The sequence below is a fragment of the Heterocephalus glaber genome, unplaced genomic scaffold (genome assembly GCF_053883595.1).
Source record: "Heterocephalus glaber isolate CG9 unplaced genomic scaffold, H.glaber_assembly_v1.0 deba00000331, whole genome shotgun sequence".
In the NCBI taxonomy this organism is placed as follows: Eukaryota; Metazoa; Chordata; class Mammalia; order Rodentia; family Bathyergidae; genus Heterocephalus; species Heterocephalus glaber.
Genome location: NW_028258142.1, coordinates 63,463,139 through 63,482,585, shown reverse-complemented (window position 1 = coordinate 63,482,585; position 19,447 = coordinate 63,463,139). Strand labels below are relative to the sequence as shown.

At 46.0% G+C, this 19,447-nt stretch overlaps 1 long non-coding RNA gene across 1 annotated transcript in view; it reads right to left on the bottom strand.

Annotated features, from left to right (window-relative positions):
* Positions 1-6,293: 6,293 nt before the first annotated feature.
* Positions 6,294-19,447, bottom strand: part of LOC110350853 (uncharacterized) — a 66,482-nt gene continuing 53,328 nt past the window's right edge. The window contains exon 4 of the long non-coding RNA XR_015444766.1: positions 6,294-7,914. This is a non-coding gene — a long non-coding RNA (uncharacterized LOC110350853). The remainder of the gene's footprint in view (positions 7,915-19,447) is intronic.

Sequence of the window (19,447 nt, the reverse complement as noted above, 5' to 3'; positions counted from 1 at the left end):
TCTACAGCTCCAGTAGATGCTCAGGATGGGCCTCCCAAAGCCTTTGGTCCTATTTTCTTCTACTGCAGAGACTGGGAAGATGCGGCTCACTACCTCAGAGATTGAAGATATGACTCAATTTGAAAAATGCAAGTTGGAACCACTGGGCAAGATCTCCAGGGATGCTCTGATGGGAAGGACCAGCCTCCTTGTCTGTTTGCCTTGGTTGAACCTTTTGCTCCTTCCCTGTGTTCCCTGCCTGTGGACAGATGTGTTGTCCAAAGGTTCGGCAAACATCAGACACAAAGAAATCAACAAAGCCTGCCCTGAAAATCTTGGCACTGCACAGGAAGGGCAGAAGGAAGAGGCGGATACCCAGGTCTGGTTACCTGAGGCATTCCAGCACTTTGCTTGTTGTAGGGGGCTGAATGATACCCCAAAATGTATGTCCACTATGTGACCCTGCAATCTGCGAGTGTTACTGTATTTGGAGAAGTTTGGGCTGATGAGATCATCTTGGATTCTCCAGATCCAGATGATCCAGGGCCTAGATCCAGTGACAAATGTCCTTATGAGAGGGAGAAGAGAAGATGATGCAGGGACACACTGCCACATGAGGTGAGGGGGGACGCTGGGCTGATGTAGCCAGAAAGCCAGGAATGAGTCTTTAGTTACTTCCCTCATTTCTGGGAATGACTCATTGTGGGAAAATGCTGGACTCCCACAGCTCTAAGGAGGAGAGTTTATTTTGGCTCATAGTTTGTGGAGGTTTAGTCCATAGTCCACTGGCTCCAGGCCAAGATGGCATGGCTGGGGCGCTTGGAGGAGGAGAGCTGCTCAAGGCATGGTGGACAGGAAGCAGAGAGAAAGGAGGAACCAGGGAGGGAGGTGGACCCTTCGGGATTCCACCCTGAGTGACTGCCTCTTCCCACCAGGCCCACTTCCTGCAGCACTCAGCTCTAAGTCCCTGTAACCCAGTCCCATCCAGAAGCCCACCCTATGAGATCCTCAGGCACTCAGGAGACATCAAGGTATAAACCTTAACAGCACTCAAACTTCCAGCAAGAAGAGGCAGGGAAGCATTCACCCATGGAGACTGGAGAGGGAGCAGAGTCCTACCTACATCAGGGGTTCACATTTCTGTTCCCAAACCTGTGAGAGGTCAGTTTCTGTACCTTCAAGCTGCTCAATGTGTGCTCTTCCTTACAATGCCCTGGGAAGCAGATACTGTTGTTTATGCCATTTGTTGTCATACCTTCCGCTCTGTGCTGCCACACACAGTCCTGGCATCGTTTTCCTTATGATTTCCCCCTTTTTCCTCTTTTTAAAAACCAAATGTTAAAAAATTAGACCCTCCAAAATATAAGACCCAATCAAAAAATGGGCAAGTGAAATGAACAGGCACTGCACAAAAGTACAAGTGGTCAAAAATACATGAACTGTTTACGTCACCTCTGCCATTAGAGAAATGCAAACACCGATCCCACCCCACCCTAGAAAGAAGGGCCATCATCAAGAAATCAAACAATAACAAGTGCTGGTGAGGCTGCTGGGAAAAGGGAACCCTTCTACATTGTTGGTGGGATGTAAACTAGTGCAACCACTATGGACTTCAGTATGGAGACTCCTCGAAAACTACAACTAGAAATTCCACTGGACCCAGCTATTCCCCTTCTAGGTAGCTTCCCCAAAGAGTTAAAGACATCATATTACTGTGATCCATGCACACCAGTGTTTACAGCAGCACAACTCATGATAGCTAAATCTTGGAAATGGCCTATATGTCCATCAACAGATGAATGGATAAAGAGTGGTATTGACACACTGTGGAGTACTACTCTTACAGGAAGAAGGATAAATGTAGAGTAGAAGGAATTGAAGAAAAATGGATGCACCTTGAGATTGTAATGTTACATGAAATAAATCATACATTCAAGCTTAGATACCATGTGGTTTCTCTTTTATGAGAAACTCAAATTATAAATAAAGAGCAAATGAAAGATAGCTAACAGGAAGTGGAGGGATAGATCCTTCTCCAAGGGGAGTGGGGCCAAGACATGGAGGGAGCGTGGAAGAAGGGGAGGGAAGTGAATGGGAAGGAGGGAAGACGGGGCACGTACATGCGTGCAGGTGCCATGCAGCACAGACAGGTACTCATACAAATTTAAACTAAGTAAAAATGAACAAATGAGAAAAAATACATCGTGCTCAATAAAACGTCTATGATAGGTCAGAAATGTAAAAAGAAATAGTGCAGTGTGGTATAGTTTGTCCTTTGGTAAAAATATGTAGAGTTGCACATTGCTAAGTACGTGTTCTCCCATTAATTCTCTCCTGATAGTTTCTTACTTTATAAGATTGCCCATGTGTGTAAACTGCTAGACTGCCATTACTAGGTAAATTAAAAAGCTATTTTACTTTTTATGGGCATGCATAGAAAACAAGGACATCCATAAATATCTGAAACATTCTATTTTAAAATCACATTAAAAGAAATGCTGCCTTTAAAATATAAATATCATCATTAGAAAAGCAATTTTTAACTTCATCAAATTTTCTGTGGCATGGGTGCTTCTAAAGTGAATTTTAAGGCTAACAGTGGCACCAGGTTCTAAAGGAAAAAGCGAAAGAAGGGAGAACTTGGGATTTCTGAGTTGGATTTTGTTCCAGTTGTTTCGGGGAATTCTGAACACCAACATGCCATGCTGAAGGGAGAACACTGCAGCTCTGAGTCAGGGTTTCCCAGCGGTGACCCAGCCAGGGGGCCTAGCTCTGGACTCCGAGGACCGCTTCCTCTGGGAGTCTTGTAAAATGCTTGGGCTCCACCGGAGGACTTCTGACTCCATTCATCTAGAGTGGGTGCCTATCTAGGGTGCTTTGAAAAGCTCACCGTTAGGACAAAGCTACATGTTCCTCCTTCCCTACATATTTTTGCTCTTTAGTGTATTTCTTGTGCTGCTTCATACTATTCCTTTCCGTTCTGTGAAATGGTTTTTGTTGGTTTTTTGTTGTTGTTTTAACTGGGGACCACCGAGTTGTAAAGATGTGTTTTTACCTGACAGTTGTTCCTCAGGTAGACTGTCAAGCTGAGAAGGGTGATTTGATAGCTTATATTTGTTTTTAAAATTAAATTAATCCTTGATAAGAGTTGCTTTTATTTTTTTTTTTGAAGTTAGTCTTCGACCACTAGTCGAAGTGGACCACTAGTCCATTTCAGGTGACCTGTTTCACCAGCAGGCCTGTTGCTCTCCATGACTCACTATGTAAGTGTTTACAATAGAATAAATTGCTTTTCTACATTAGAATAAATACATAAATAAATAAACAAACAAATAAACAAATAAGTAAATAAAAGCTCACCGAGAGCCAGCACCTGGAAGCACCGCTCCGGACCCATGGATGGTTGGGACCCCAAGTGACCCCCTCAGGCAGGTGAGCTCGCTGACACCAGAAACAAGAGTCCTGAGGCACCAGCATGGGAGTCATGCGATGTTTCCATGTTTCTATGGCTTACTGCCACCTCGAACAGTCACAAAAGGTAGATGCTGCCCCGTTTACACAGGAGGGAAGTGAGGATAGGGAATTTTAAGTAACGCGTTCAAGGTCACATTGCTTAAAGCAGGGAGGTAGCTTGAAAAGCTTCATCCTCCTCAAAGTCCGGGCCTTTCCCGCTGTACTTCCTTGTCTGCTAAGACTGTTGGTGCTGAGGTAAAAACGTGAGGTGCTGTTTGGGGCTATCACAGGGTAAAGACAGAATTCTTGTTCCAAGTGTAGTGTTTGCTTCAAAGCCACACTGATGGAGGCATCAGGAGGACTGTGAGGACTCTGGCCGGGTCACCTTGGCCGGGCTGAACCAGAAAAGCCTGCTATGTATTCAGTGCAGCACTCTGTCTTGGCCAGGAGCTCTGAGCGGAGAGACCAAGCTGTACCCGGAGAGACCAAGCTGTACCCAGAGAGCCCGGGGCAGACGGGTGATTTCCAGGCCTGGGCAGCAACACCACAGCTGCCTTACGACTCTTACCTCACGACCTCTTACCTTCTAGTTCTTACCTCACGACCTTGTGAGCCTTGCCTACCTCCAACCCCTCTTGGTAACTGGGCGCTCTCACCGGGGCACGTTAATCTCATGGGAGAGCCATCTCCAGCAGAATCCGTTCTACTGTTCCCCTCCATGCAATCCCTAAAACTCCAGTCTTACATGTTTAGGTAGCTCAGTTATCTTCTCTTGCGTGCAGGGGACACTCCCGGGACTTCCGTGGTCCTTGGAACCGTGAATGGGACCGAACCCCAATGTAGAGTACATACCCCCCACATACAGAGCTACAATAACATTTAATTTCAAAACTAACCACAATAAGAGATTAACCATAACTAACAATGAAGGAACAGTTACAACCGCACACTGTAATAAGAGTCACGTGACTGATCTCCTCCCCCTCTCCACACATGAAATTGTACAGCGCTGCACTCTTGGACCGCGGTCGACCCTGGTAACTGAAACCACAGAAAGCGACCTGTGGACACGGGAGGTGTGTCTCCCGGTCTCCCAAACGAGATCACCTAAGGGCAGCGTGGTAGCATGGAACATAATTAGTGCATCAGACGCCAACCCTACTGGATGCCGTCTCCACAGTTGGGTCCCCTGGCCCCAGCCAGGCACGTCTGAAATGCATGGGGTTTTGTCTCCAGTGAGACAGAGCAAGGAGGGCCACTGTGACCCATCACTCCCTGGGAAACTCCAGGCGCTCAGCCAACGGTGCCCCAGAGGCCTCCGCCCCAGCCCCTGCACTCCAGGAAGCAAACTGGTGAGGGTGCTTCTTTCCGTTTCCTGTCCCATCCCAGAGCAATGCCATCTGGCTGTCTTCCCAGAAGGAGGAGCAGACCAAAGAGGACAACGCTGATACAAATCTGAAAGACCCAGTTTACTGAAGCTTAACATCTTTGCGTTTCCAAGTTAAACTTCATTTAAATGAGAATCTTTTATTTCCTCACTAAGATAAGAATTTCTGCACACTGCGCTATCACCTCCCAAACTTGCCAGATGATTTCGGGCCTTTAAAGTTCATGGTGATTTTGATAACATATGTTCACATCACAGCCCTTGGAAATTGGTAAATATTCTTTTCTTTAAGTAGATTCAGGGAATAAAAAGGCAAACAAAACAAAACAACCAAAAACCTGAGTTGAATAAGTCAAATCTTATATGTAGTTAAGTGAGGTAAGCTAAATACATTTATTCATCTATTTATTTTTTGTTCATTCATTGAGTGAATATTTGTTGAGTGTCTCCAATATACAAGTGTGTGAAGTTTCAGTACCAAAATGATTTAGCTGGGGTACATGTGTGTTGATGAGCAGGAGGACAGACCCTAAAACTGCTGCTAATTGTTAACGTATTTATTGTTTTACAGTCTTATGTGTGCATTGCTCTTTATTGTTTTGGCACCAGGAAGAAAGAACTTATTCCCACATGTATAAAATCAAGAAAATATCATCCCCTTGGAAAACAAACTTCACCCATCCACCCATTTAGAAATGTCAATTTATTGTGTCCAAATGCCAAAGACTTGCACAAAGAGAGGGAAAGCAAATACAGTCCTCACAGAACACAGGGTGTTACCAGAGGGCGAGTACTTCATCAGCCCCTTTGTTTCCTCGCTCTCTTCTGTGTGGCCCTTGCCTGTGTGTGCAGCCTGCTTTGGGGCGACAGTATTCATGCTTCAGTCAACTGGCAAGTCCAGTCCCAGTCAAATGTAGGCTCCCAAGTTTCTCGGGGTCACAGGTTAGTCCGACAACTGTGTTTCAGGCGCCTATCAGCTGCCTGCTCGGAGCTCTCCTCAGAGTGAGGGCAGCATTGCCCCAGAACAGGGCTAACCCTGAGGAGGGCCCCTGGGTGAGCCTGCACAGCAGGGCATGGTGCTTCCCACAGCTCTCCTCCTGCAATCAATGTCCTAGGGCAAGACCAGCAGGGCATGCGGTGAGCAGAACAGGCTGGAAATGCGTCCACGGGGTCAAGTGCATCGCACGCAGGCACAACTGCTGCACCTTCTCTCTCAGTGGAGTCCTCTTGTTTTTATAAACATGGATCCACCAATACCCCAGCCTCTAGTTCTTACCTTCCCTTTACGACAAAGGCAAATTCCCAGAAGACAGTATCATATTTCCTTTCTTTCCCTCCATTTTCTGGACTTCCCTTTCCTTGGGTTCCATGCATCCCTTCTAGAGAAACTGCTGTGGTCAAAGTCACCAGGAGGCCCACACCACCAGCCCCATTATTCTCCTGTTCCACACAGTGTCTGCCCCATCCCAAACTCATCTCCCATTATTCCCCCCTCCCCCCCATTACCCAACAACCCCTGAGCCCCTGCCTCAACCTCCCAAATAGCTGGGGTACAGTGACACCCCATCGCGGCTGGGTAACCCTATTCTCTCCTTCATTTCCGGCCATACCAACCTCCCCATTTCCATTTCCCCAATTCACCAGGCACACTTCCGGCTTGCAGGAGCTTTGCATGTGCTGTCCCTCTGCTGGAAGGCTTCCTCCTTCACTTCTTCCAGGTGCTGACTCAAACCCACAGTCGTGGAGAGGCCTCTAAACCTAAACTTCAATGCATACGCACAAACTCCACACTTCTTTCCCTTAGCACTGCCAAAAGACAGAATCACAACTGCTTTAGTTAAAAGATACAATTGGCTTTTATTTGTGACTCTAGAACTGGGAAACATTCTATAAAGTAGAATGGGTATTCTCATGAGCTAAGAAGAGGAATTGGCTTTATAGACAGAAAAGGCCAGAAAAAAGTGGACATAGGGAGCAAGAAAGTAATCAGTTGTTTCAAATTTACTTCCTTACAGGGTTAGAATGGGGGGCCATGGTCTCAGCACAGCCTCTTAGGTGAGCGAGCCCCTGCTGGCTGGCTGCTGGCTGTCTCCTGGGTTTGGAAAACCGGCCGGTTTCAGGGTTCATCTTGACTTCACTCTCAGTACCAGTGAGTCCACCTGCTTTGGTCTGGTCAGCGGGGGACCGGAGCAGGACCTTAGGCTGTTGCAGAATTCAAGAGACCAGAGAGACCAGGGCGAACCAGGCAGATTCTACTTTAGGTGAACATCGACTCAGCGGACTCCAGGCCAAAGGAAGAGTGGAGAACAAGGAAAGATTCCAGTTTTATACATCCGCTCCAAGGGTTGGTCTTTCTAGTGAGGTAGCAAGTGAGTTTACACAAAACAGGACAAGGGTAGACGGTTCTGTAATTTAGCCTTGAAAGAAGACAGAACCTTGTGTATCTTGCGAGAACAAGAGGACATAAACTTTGCTCACAGGACATAGTTGCCAATTTTATCTGCACCAGAACAAGGAGTTACAGCTACAGAGGCAGGAAGGGGGGGCGGGTGATTGGGTGGGGGGCAACCCAAGGCTGGGAAAAACTTGTTTAATAGCACATTTTTCTATCTAAACACTATGTAGATTTACTTTTTACTTTTAGGTTTTGGTATTTTGTAGATCTTGCTCACTGGAGTATAAATTACGTGATGGCAGGGATGTTTTTCTGTTGTGTTCACCTTTGTGCCTAGAATAGTTTTGTGCATTGTAGGCGTCAACAGATACTGCTGAATTTGAATACAAATTCCCAACAGGGACACAGCTATCAGCTGCACAGACCGGAACACCTTTGTGAGAGCTCTGGAGACTGGCTGACAGCTGCCCGAGGTAAAGCCACAGTGAGACTCCAGCAAACTGCAGAATGTGTGGCTTTGGCTCCCTGACACGCACAGCTCAGCACTTCCAACAGGACACGTTTCCTACCGACGTTCCTTCCTTGGGATGGAGGAACAAGAGTGGAGCGTGCCTCTGACATGCTGGATTGGGTGAAGGCTCGCTGAGGATCCGGTTTGGGCCTCTCCTGCTTTGGGATCCGTGCTAGAATTTGGAGACTCCTGGAAACAAGAAGCAACATAGATTAGAGCTGTAGTTCCCAAGATGGACACCAGGGGGCAGGAGAGAGCAGAAGAGGTTTGAATGGCGTTGGATCCTCTTCCCCGGGACAAAGCCCACGAGCAGATTGCAAGAGGCGTTTTGTTGTTTCCTAAATGCTCAAATCTCAATAAAAGGTGCTAGGGCATAAAAAGAAACAAATACAGCCCAAAGTAGCACAATAAAATCCCAGAAACTGACCCTAAGGAAGTGCCGATTTATGAGCAGCCTGACAGTTTTAAAATAACTGTCATAAAAATGTTCAATGAACTTAAAAAACAAGAGTATACATAGAAACTGAACAAAATCAGGGTAACCATTCATGAATAAAATAATATAAGCAAAGAAATAGAAGCTAGGGAAAAAGAAAAGAAAAAAGAACCAACCAAATTCTGGTGCTGAATAACTGAACTAAAACATCAGTAGAGGGTTTCAAAAGAAGGTTTGATCAGGTAGAAGAAAGAATCAGTGAACTGGAAGACAGGTCATTTGAAATCATCCAGTTGGAGCAAAAGGAAAAAGTAGTGAAGACAAGTAAAGAGAGCCTAAGGGACATTTGCTTTTTCTGCCCCTTCTTTCCTTTTACATCATCCTGTGGTTGTCATTGTGTTCTTTCGTGTGAGGTTTTTGTTGTTTACTTTTGGTAAGATTGTTGGGACACTACCAAATAGGCCAGTATACACATTATGAAACTTGAAGAAGAAAGAAAAGGGCACATAGAAATTATTTGAGGAAATAATGCCCCAAACTTCCCAAATCTGAGGAAATAAATGAACATACAAATTCAAGAAACCCAAAGAATTCTCAAGATTCACCCCAAAAAACCACTCCCCTGGATATGTTAGAAACAATTTATCGGGCAGGGGATTTAGCTCAGTAGTTTTGTCACCTGCTGCGCAAGCGCAAGGACCCAAGTTCAATCCCCAGTACCCCAAAAATAAAAAAAAAAAATAATAAAAATTATCTAGAGTTAAAGACAAGGAGAATATTTCAAGCAGCAAAAGCAAGCAACTCAAGAGAATTCTAGAAGATCATTGGCAGATTTCCCAGCAGAAACTTTCCAGGCCAGAAGGGAGTGGGATGATATATTCACAGTGCTGAAAGAAAAACTGTCAAACAATACTGGATCTGCCAAAATTGTCCTTCAACAATGAAGGAGAAATTAAGACTTTTCCAGATGTAAAAAATCTAACATTCATTAGCAATAGACCACTATAACAATTGCCAAAGGGAGCCCTTCAAATTGAAACCAAAGGATGTACTCAGAAACACAAAGTGATATGGAAATAGAAGGTGAACAGATGTGCAGATAGAGTGACCTGTGCTATTATAATTTAAATGACAAAAGGATTTCAAATCTATATCAGTGGGAATATGATACATAAAGATGCAACTTGTAACATCAAAAGCATGAAGTAGGGCAGGAGTGGCACTGTGAAGGAGTAGTTTTTACTCTTGCAGTTAGGTTATTATCATTTTAAAATAGTACGCTGCAACTTCAATGGTATTTAATAGAATTTTGTAACTTTTTATTTTATGTAATTGCAACAATAACCACAAAGGAAATATTTACAGTATATACACAAAAGGAAATGTAAAGGTGTATCCCAGCATATTATTACCAAAAAAAATCAATGAAACACAAAGGAAGTCAGTAAGAGAGGAAAAGAACTAAAAAACTATAACATCTACCAAAAACAATGAATAAAATGGCAGTAATAAATCCTCCCTATCAGTAATTACCTTAATGTAAATGAGGTAGATTCCCTAATCAGAATACCTAGAGTCACTGAACAGATAAAATCACAGGATCCAGCTAGATGTTCCATAATGGAATCACCTTACATCTACAGACACACATAGGCTAAAAGTGTAATGATAGAAAAAGTACCAAGGCAAGGATGCCTGCTCATACTGCTTCTTTTCAACATAGTATTGGAAGTTCTAGCTACAGCAATTAGGCAAGAGAGAGAAATAAAACCATATGATTTGGAAAGGGAGAAGTAAAATGATCTGTATTCACAAATGGAGTGCTCTTATGTGCAGAAAACCGTAATGATTTTATCAAAAATGTTAGAATTAATAAACAAGCAAAGTTGCAAGATTCAAAATTAATACTCATGGGTCAGTCATATTTCTATACACGAGGAATGAACAACCTGAAAAAGGAAATGAAAAACATTTCCACTTACAGTAGCATCAAGGAAAATAAAATAGGAATAAACTAGTGTTAAGACCTGTAAAGTAAAAACAACAAAACAATTACTCAAATGAAAGATGACAAAAGCAATGGAAAGTCATCTTGAACCTGTGGATTATAAATCCTAATACTGTTAATATGTTCCTTCTTCTCAAAGTTACCTATGGATTCAACTAAGTCCCTACAAAGCCCAAAAGACATGTTTTTAGGAATAGAAAAATTCATCCTAAAATTCATATGATATCCCAAGATGCTTTTAGTAGTTAACATTTTTTAAAAAGATAAGAACTAAGAATCATATTTCCTGATTTCAAAACATGTTACAAAGCTACAGTAATCAAAACAGAATGGTACTGGCATAAAGACAGACAAACCAACAGAATCGAAATAGCTCAGAAATAAATGCTCAATTATATATCAAGTCATCCTTGAGAAAGTGGCTAAAAGACAACTCCTTCAACAAATGATGTTGGGAAAACTGGACATCTACATGCAAAAGAACAACGTTTGACGTCTATTTTACAAACATAGGAAAGCTTTACTCCAAATGGATTAAAGAGCTAAATGTAAGACAAAAGACTACTAGAGAAAAGTAGAGGAAGTGCTCCTTGACATTGGATTTGGCAATGATTTCTGAAATATGACATCAAAAAGTTGGACAACAAAGTAAAAATAGACAAATGGGACTACTTCAAACTAAAAAATGTTTGGGCACCAAAAGAAATCAAATATATAATATGGGAGAATAGATTTGCAAATTATAGATCTCATGATGGGAGCTAGGAAGAGTATAAAAAGAATCCCTTTAATTCACTCATGAAAAAATCAAATAACTGGATTAAAAAAATAGCCAAAGATTTAAATAGACATTTTTCTAAAGGTGACATAAAAATGGCCAACCAGCCTAAAAAGTACACTCACCATCACTAATCATGAGATAAACTTGACTCAAAACCACACTGAGATAGCATTTTACACCCACTAGGATGGCTACTATTGCAATCAAATTAGAAAATGATTGGTGAGGATGTGGAAAAGCTGGAACCCCGTGTGCTGCTGGTGCCACGGTACAATAGTGCAATTGTCACGGAAAACACATGGCAGCTCCTCCAAAAACTAAAAGAAGAAAGGTCTTTCTTTAAAGACCCATTTCTGGATGTATATCAAGAGTTTTTAAAACAGCATCTGAAAGAGTTATTATTGCTCCATGTTCATCACGGCGCATTTACAACGGCCAACAGGTAGAAGAACCCAGATGTCCACTGAAAGGAGAGTCAAGCTGTGGTCTCCAAACAATGAGACATTATTTGTCCTCAAGGAGGAAGGGCATTCTGACTCACAGTAGGACAGAAGCAAGCCTTGAGGACACTGCACTAAGCAAAATCAGCTAGTCACAAAGGACAAGTACTACAGTGCTCCTTTGTACCGTTATAGGACACTGCCTGTACCTAGAGTGTCAAATCCACAGACAGGGCAGAACGGAAGCTGCCGGTGAGTTGTCTAATGGGTGCAGAGTTTCAGCTCTGTACAATGAAGGCCTTCTAGAGACTGTTACGGCAGTGTAAGTGTACTTAACATTACGGAACTGCTTGTTTAGCAAGAGTCAAGATGGTGAAGCTAATGTTATGGATATTTTATCACAGTAAGAAAATTTCAAAAGCAAGTATATGCAACAGATTAGCTTCGGGTTGTAATTTCTGCACATCTTGAAAGCAGACAGGGAGTAAGGGCAGGTGTTTTGTGAAGAAACCCCACTTTAACTCTTCTCTCCCAGCTACTGGTTGATTTCTGCTGCCACGCTGCAGGCTATATTTTGGGGCATCACTCATGCATGGATCATTGGCTTCCACTGTGAGATTGTGTCAATTTCTGGGAGAAGATGGTAAGGAATAATGCTAGTAAGGGCGTCTTGCGTGCAGAAGGAAAACAAAGGCAGATGTTTCCTGGGGGGGATGGGGGCAGCACGCGGAGCCCTCTCTCTAGGGAGGGTTTGCCAGGGCCTCAGGGGACCTGCATTGGAAGCATAACAAGCCCTCTAGGGCATCAAGGGTGGGTGGTTGCCTACACCCTGCTGTCATTTTCTTCTGCAGTTTCTGGCTCTATAAAGTCCAGGCTGCACGTAGCTGCATTGGAGGAGCCAATGCAAACACAAGGCCCTTTGCCGAATCTGTACCCTGGACCTCTTTGTGTCTGCCGGTGAGCCTGTCGCCTGTCCTGGGGCAGCGAGGCTGGCATACTGCTGTCAACTGCTGCTGGCATCACGTTTTTTCCTCCAGTGAAAGCCAGCTTTGCCAAAGAGGCTAAATTCTGAGGAGATCCAGTCAGTTTTCACAAAAGGCAGCCCATTGCTGGGTGATCTGTCCCTGCAGCAGCATGTGCCTTTTGCATTGCTTTCCACAATTACACAGGGCAGCCCACGGAAACCGGGATTCTGCTCCTGAATGCTACCTTCCTGGGGTTTATGTGCCTTTTCCAAGGAGATGCTACTTAGGCACGTTTATTTTTGGATGAGCTCATGCTGCTTAGACAGTTTGCAGTGTTGAGTAAACTCCCACTTATTGTGCAAACAAATATGACCCTCCCTGTTCAGGATCAAAGCAGCAGGCAGCACGGGGGTGGGTGGCTCTCTGCTGCCCTTGGGTAATGCTTGCAGAGCCTGGTCCCATGTACGCTTTGCCCTGTGTGTTCCTCACTGTGGCACTGAAGTCTGACAGTCTTGGGAGCCGTGAAGGGTCAGGAAGGGACATTTCTGTGGGTCTGGTGGGTCATGGAGGTGACCTTGGGGACTCCATCGGGACCCAGGCCCCTTCCTCTCTGGTACTGCCTCCCTGCTCTGCTTCCCAGCCACCACTGATTTTGGATTCTTTATATATTCTATGTATTATTCCTCTTCCAAGGAGTAGCTGGGAAGATGGCGGGTAGAGGCTAGGGTACAGGGGGAGGGGGATCAGACAGGATCGGGAATATATACATATATGATGTAATTATTATCTGATGAGATCGGGCGCATTCAGGGTGGTATGGCCATGGACTATGTAATTATTACCTATCACAGCATGTACTAGTAAAATTAAAAGCAACCCACATTTCTCATGGATTGTGGGGAATGGGCGCTGTGGGGAGCTATGGTCTCAGGCTGCAAACCCAGCTGCCCCAGGCCAGTGGAGTGAATGGGAAGGGGAGGATTACAGCCAGCTGGAGACTGCGAGCCCTGCCCAACTACGAGTCAGTGCTGGACAAGGCCAAGATGTCTGCACTGGCTGTCTTCAGAACTTGGGGGTGCCCATGACACCACCAAATCAGTGAGAAGCAGGGGCCTCGAGGTGCCAGGTGGAACCCCACAGGCCAAGTGCCACTGCCCACGGCAGACACCAGGGGCCCTGTGCAGCCTGCAGGCTTCTCAGTCCAGGTCCAGTGAGATCTGAATGTCACACAAGTGACTACTTCTGGGGTCTGCAGCAGCACTCCCCCAAACAGCTGGGCACCACATACCTTGAGCCTCGGGTGAGACTCTGCTCCAGCTTGGTCCAAGGACAGACCCCACTGGGGTTCCCAAGACTCCCAGGAAGGAAGGCCCTGGCACCCACAGTGAGCCAGTCAGACGAGAGTCACAGCACTGTCCCTGCTTGCCCACAGGGAAGAAGGGAGAGCCGCAGAATCCAGCCCTCACCTCGCTTCATGTATTCAGCACTTGGCTTAAACTCCTAAGAGCCAGGTATGGTCCGAGGGGGTGGGGCGGGTAAGTGATGAGGACGGGAAGCCCCCAGGGAGCACGGCCCTCCACTGGGACAACTTCCTGTGTGCACAGGAGGGCGGGCAGCCCCACCTCAGCACCTGGCTCCTAAGCCCCCAGCCTGGACCTGGACCTGCTTACTGCAAGCACCTGCCAAGCTGCTGGAGGAACTGATTGTTCTGTCCAGAGACTCTTGGCTCTGGGCTCCATTGCAGGGCAAGGCAGATAAACCCCTTCTCTTAGTTACTTTTTTGGTTGCTGAGACAAAATGCCCAACACCCAAAGTTAAAGGAGGACAGGTTTATTTAGCTCACAGTATGAGGAGGTTTCAACCATCATCAGCTGATTCCAAGGCGGGGTGGATGACAGAGGAGGGTCACAGAGGAGGAACAGTCCATGGCAGGCAGAAGCTAGCAAAGCAACAAGGGACAAGACAAGCCTCTTTCTGCCCCTTTTATGATCTAGTTAGGCTTCCAGGATTAGGGCAGTGCCAAGCCAAGCAGTGGGCTGATTCAGTAATCACACACCCTTAATCCCAGCGTCACACACTCCGGATCCAGCCACCTCTGAAAAAGCCCCACCTATGACTGTGTGAGGCTTTGGGGGGATGTCTAGCCCCCCATAGCACCCCTGGAGGCAGCTGGCACCCAGGATGGAGGAGCAGCAGGCGGGTGAACTCCTGTCCCTTCCCCCAGGCAGGTGAGTCTGAGCAGGCACCGTGCTGCCCCGTGGCGGCCCGAGGAGCTGTCTTCCTCCCAGTCTGCCCTGACTTCCCTTCCAGCGAGACTGCACTCAAATCCTGCCTCAGGGACTCAAACGAAAGGACCAGAGTACTTCAAGTCTTCCCAGACACTTCCAGGTCTAAACATCCCATCCCACGCCTAAATGTCACATGATCTGGTTTGCCACATGTGTGGGCCACCTGAGATATGGACCAAAAGAGAAAAATCTCTACTTGAAAACAATAAAAGCTCCCCTCACCCTTACCATTCCACCTCCATCTATGGATGCTAGGAATTAGCCAGGTACGGTGGCTCAAGCCTGTAATCCTAGTACTCCGGGCTGCTGAGGCAGGAGGTTTGCAAGTTCCAGCCCAGCCTAGGCAATTTAGCAACATAGCAAACCCTTGTCTCAAAATAAAAATAAAAACAGCTGCGGATGTAGCCTAGTGGGTTCAATTTTGAGAAAGAGAGAAAGAGAAACAGAGAGAGGGAGGGAGGGAGAGAGAGAGACATACGATACACACTCTTTTACATTATTTTTTAAAGAGATATTTGTCATATTTTAACTTCTAAAAATGGAGCCTGGTTGCTTTTGCTGACCCCTAGGATTGCTGGGAATTTTCTCTCATGAAGGTCATGGCTCCCCTGCAGCTGCAGTGAGTGGCACGGGGTTAACAAGGCCCACTGGGTTCTCCTCGCCCACTCCTGTCATCCCACCGAGCACTGTGCTCACCGAGTACCCTTGAAGGCAGAAACCCACCAGCTTGGTCCCAGACAGCCTAGAAAACTGCACACACGTGTAATCCAGTTGGGGATGTGAAGGTAAACAGCCAGCCCCAGACCCGGTTTCATGTCGCGCTGTCTCCCCAAAGTCTTGATTTTCACCAGACTTCCTTCAGGCCAGTTTGAAATAAGGGCATCTGGAAGTGTTGAGTCATAACCCGCTGCACAAAAAGGTGGCTGATGCGCTACTTCTGTACTTTACTCAAGGGATGTAGGGGAAAGAGCATTTTCCCACCAAAACAGCTCTATCTAACAGTAGCACCAAGTTACAAACCTTTATAAGATTCAGCTCACTATATGGGGCAAAGTGCCTTGTCTTGTAAACACTTCAAAAACCAGAGAAAAGAGTGGCAGCGATAATCACAGTGTCCCCCAACCCAGCGGGCCGCATGGCTTCTCAGACGCTCCCCTCAGTGAGCAGCTTGTGCATGGCAGCATCGTCCCACAGGCCAGGTGTCTGCAATGGCTGCTCTCTCAGCACCCTTAAAGTCGCTGGGCACCCACACCAGCCTCAGCTTCACTAGTGATCCCGGGGCCTTCCCACAGGGTTACTCTTGGGAGTGATGGGAGATGACTTTAATATGTTTGTTTCTTTTTTTATTAACATGTAATAGTTGTGCATATTTGTGGGGGTACAGTGTGTATTAAAATGCAGCCACATAGTGAGTGCCAATCAAAGAGGAGTGATTAGCGTTCCCAGCTCACTTCTTGATGGTTGGAGCCTCTGTGGCCCCGTCTTCTACTTCATAAATTATGTAGCGGGTTATTGTGAGCTGCAGTTGCCTCTCTGAGCCACGGAACAGGGGAGCTCTCTCCTCCCGTCTCCTGGCGAGACAGACAATTTTAAGAACAGTGATTGGCAGTCTCAGTCCTCAAGGAGAAAAGAGAAAGGAGATTACAGAAAAAAACACTCAGTTTCTCTTTAAAGGCAGTCACCGTCTAACAGAAGATGAAATGGGCAAACGCAAAAGTAGTATTTCATTATTAATTCTGAAGAACGAAGACTGCTGAAAATATGCTAATGCATTAGAAATAGCCAAATACCTAGCACAAGAATTCTTTCCATTTCATGTTGTTTTGAAACCATCATGTGCCAGTCTTTAGATAAACACTGTGGGGAAAAAAACTTAATTTATGAAGTAAGTAAAAAAATCAAAATAGGTATATCTTTTGTGTGTGTATCTAAATAAGATATACAAAAGCTATGTTTCCATTATTTTCCTTCTATTCACTTTTTTAGGGGGTTGAAGGGAGGGGGAAAAAAGAGTAATCAAGATATATCTTGTATAGGTACAAATTCCCTATGATGAATGTGCTCATTATTTACCAATAAAATTAATTATAATAATATTACAAGCATACCAATAAAATTAATTTTAAAAAACAAAATAAGATGAAGACCCATATCACTGAGCCTCTTTCCAAAAAGAAGAGTTCAGTTCAGTTAAGCAAATATTTACCAAAATTCACCAGCACTGGGTACGACTTGTAACCTCTCCCAACCTCAGCTTCCTTTTCTGTACAATGGGAAGGGCCACAGCATCTGACTCGGCAGGCTGTCGTGAAGACTAAAGGAGCTCAGGAGTGTAAACACTCAGCATGACACTGAGACTGGCATTTATCAGGGCCTTGAAATCCATGCACAGGGGCTAGGAGTCTCTGTACTCAGTGCCTTGGAGTGGCCCCAAGATGCAGCATGGAGTAGACACGTCCACTGTGGGCAGCAGAACCCTGTGGCCAGCGGGTCCCCGGGAGGTATGCAACAACCAGCACAGTTTTGAACTTGGACACGGTGGGCATGGGCAAAGGAGGTGCTCAGCATGAATAATGGAGGCTCTGTGCTGAGAGCCCCTTTCCTTACACAGTATGAGCAGTGAGACCTATGGACAGGCCACTGTCCCCAAAACTGATGGCACCCCAAAAAAGGGTGCCGATTGCTGGCTTGAGTCCTCTTCCATGGTCTCAGGTGCTGCCACATCACATCTTCCTGCAGGACACACAGCACGGAGCAGGGGCCGTTTTCAGCCCTGGCTTTTGAACTGGCAGTGGCTACCTCAGGGTCCCTGCAGCAGTCCCACCCTGAGCATGCAGCAAGCCCTGTGGCTGGCTCCTATGTCCCCCTGCACTGTGTCTCTACCTGCTGTGGCCACTGGAGGTGTTTATGTCCCTGGAGGGAGACCTGCTGCTGCCTGGGGGCACCTGTGCCACAGAACCTGCCCTGTCCAGGCCCCTTGAGTGCTTCCAAGCTCGGGCACCACTGTGGGTCATGGGCGGGGGGCTCGACATGTTTCGGGGTGAAGGGAGAGCTGATCCACCGCTTCCGTCTCAGAGGCAGAGACACCAGGGTGAGCAGTCATGGTGGAGAGCGGGAACGCAAGTCAGGAGAGGGGAGGAAGTATCCCTTCCTAAGGTCTGGGGAAGTGGATATGGGAATGAGAGGGGGCAGAAGGAGGCACAACGCAGGTGTGCTGTGAAATAGGAAACTCAAATTGGAAAGCAGCAGGAAAGGGACCTGCTCTCTGAGGTGCTTCCCAGGTGCCTCCCAGCCCTACAGGAATAAGCAAAAGTCATTTGCATCTAACATCTGGGCTCCTGTTTTAAATCCAGTCCCAGTCTTCTCTGTCCTTTCCCTCCCTCCTTTTCTGTTTTCTTTTCTCTTCGTTTTACTCTGAAAATGGATAATGTACATTACTTTGTAAAGCACTTAAAATAGAGGAATCATAAAAATCGCAAGCAGAGTCCGTGCTGCGGTGATTTCCTGACATGCCCTGCGCTGTCTTGATGACAGGCCAGCAGGGCTCTTTCCTGCCCTCCAGCTTCCTGGCTGAAACTCAGTGAAATGGAACCTGCTGCAGCCCAGGGAGTCGCCCTGTGGCTACAGATCTGCGTGCTGCCTTGACAAATAGACTCAGGAAAGGTCAATGCATTGCCTCTGCTCTTTTAAAGCTGTTCTCTTTATTTATTAGGATTTAGGGGACAGGTTCACTTTTTGCCTTTATTAATGTCTCAGCTGCCTCCAAATCAAAACCGTACGTGGAGAGAAGCCAGGAATGACTGGCTTATTTCACTGCCTATTTAAACGCAGTACCTTTAAAATCATTTCACCTGTGAATTTGATGACCATCTTGAGGGAGTGCATTAACCAGTGAAGGGGAGGAATGAAGAAGAGACAGAATGTAATGTTCAGCCAGCAGCGAAGCCTTGTCATAGGAAAATATTAGACAAAGTTTTAACCTGTTTTAGAGAAACAGAATTCATTGTATTAAAGGACTCAATGTTCTGGGAAAATTTGTTATGAATAATTAATAGCAGAAGTGAAGTCTCCACATTGTCTCCTAGCAAGACACTGATAAGCATACTTTTTGAAGAAGTTTCCTGAAAGCAGAGATGGCAGCTCCACTGAACACCTGCAGGCGGGTTTCCCTGCCTGGGTGCTGACCCAGAGCAGCTGAGTCACCCACATCCAAGGCATCCTGGAGGCCACCAGCTTCCCACCTCCCCGGGAGGTCACGGTGAAGGCTCTGATGTCCTCCAGGGCTGCCCAGCAGATGACAGGTCAGCCTCTTCCCAGCTGGCTTCCTCCATTAGCCCATTGTCTTAGTTGCTTTCTTGTTGTTGGGAGAAAATACCCAACAACCATAAGTTAAACGAGGAGAGGTTTATGTTAGCTCATAGACTGTAGAGGTTTCAGTTCATAGTCAGCTGGATCTAAGGTAGGGCAGCATGGCAAAGGGCCATTGCAGAGGAGAAACAGTCCATGGCAGGGTAGGCAGGAAGCAGTGAGCATTCAAGTAGAAGGGATGTATATGTGCCAAGCTCAGTGACCCACCTCTTCCCATCTGATTTCACACTCAGCATCACACCCATCTATAAACCCAATCCAGTGTCACCATGATCCAGTCACCTCCTCAAAGCCCCACCTATGAGTGTCTGAGACTTTGGGGGAACACCTAGATATAAGCCACAGCACCCATCTCGTGAGCTCCCCAAGCCCATGTGGTTTCTCTTGCTTTCTCTCCTTCCCTCCTTTCCTCCATTTTCCCTCTCTTTTTCCTCCC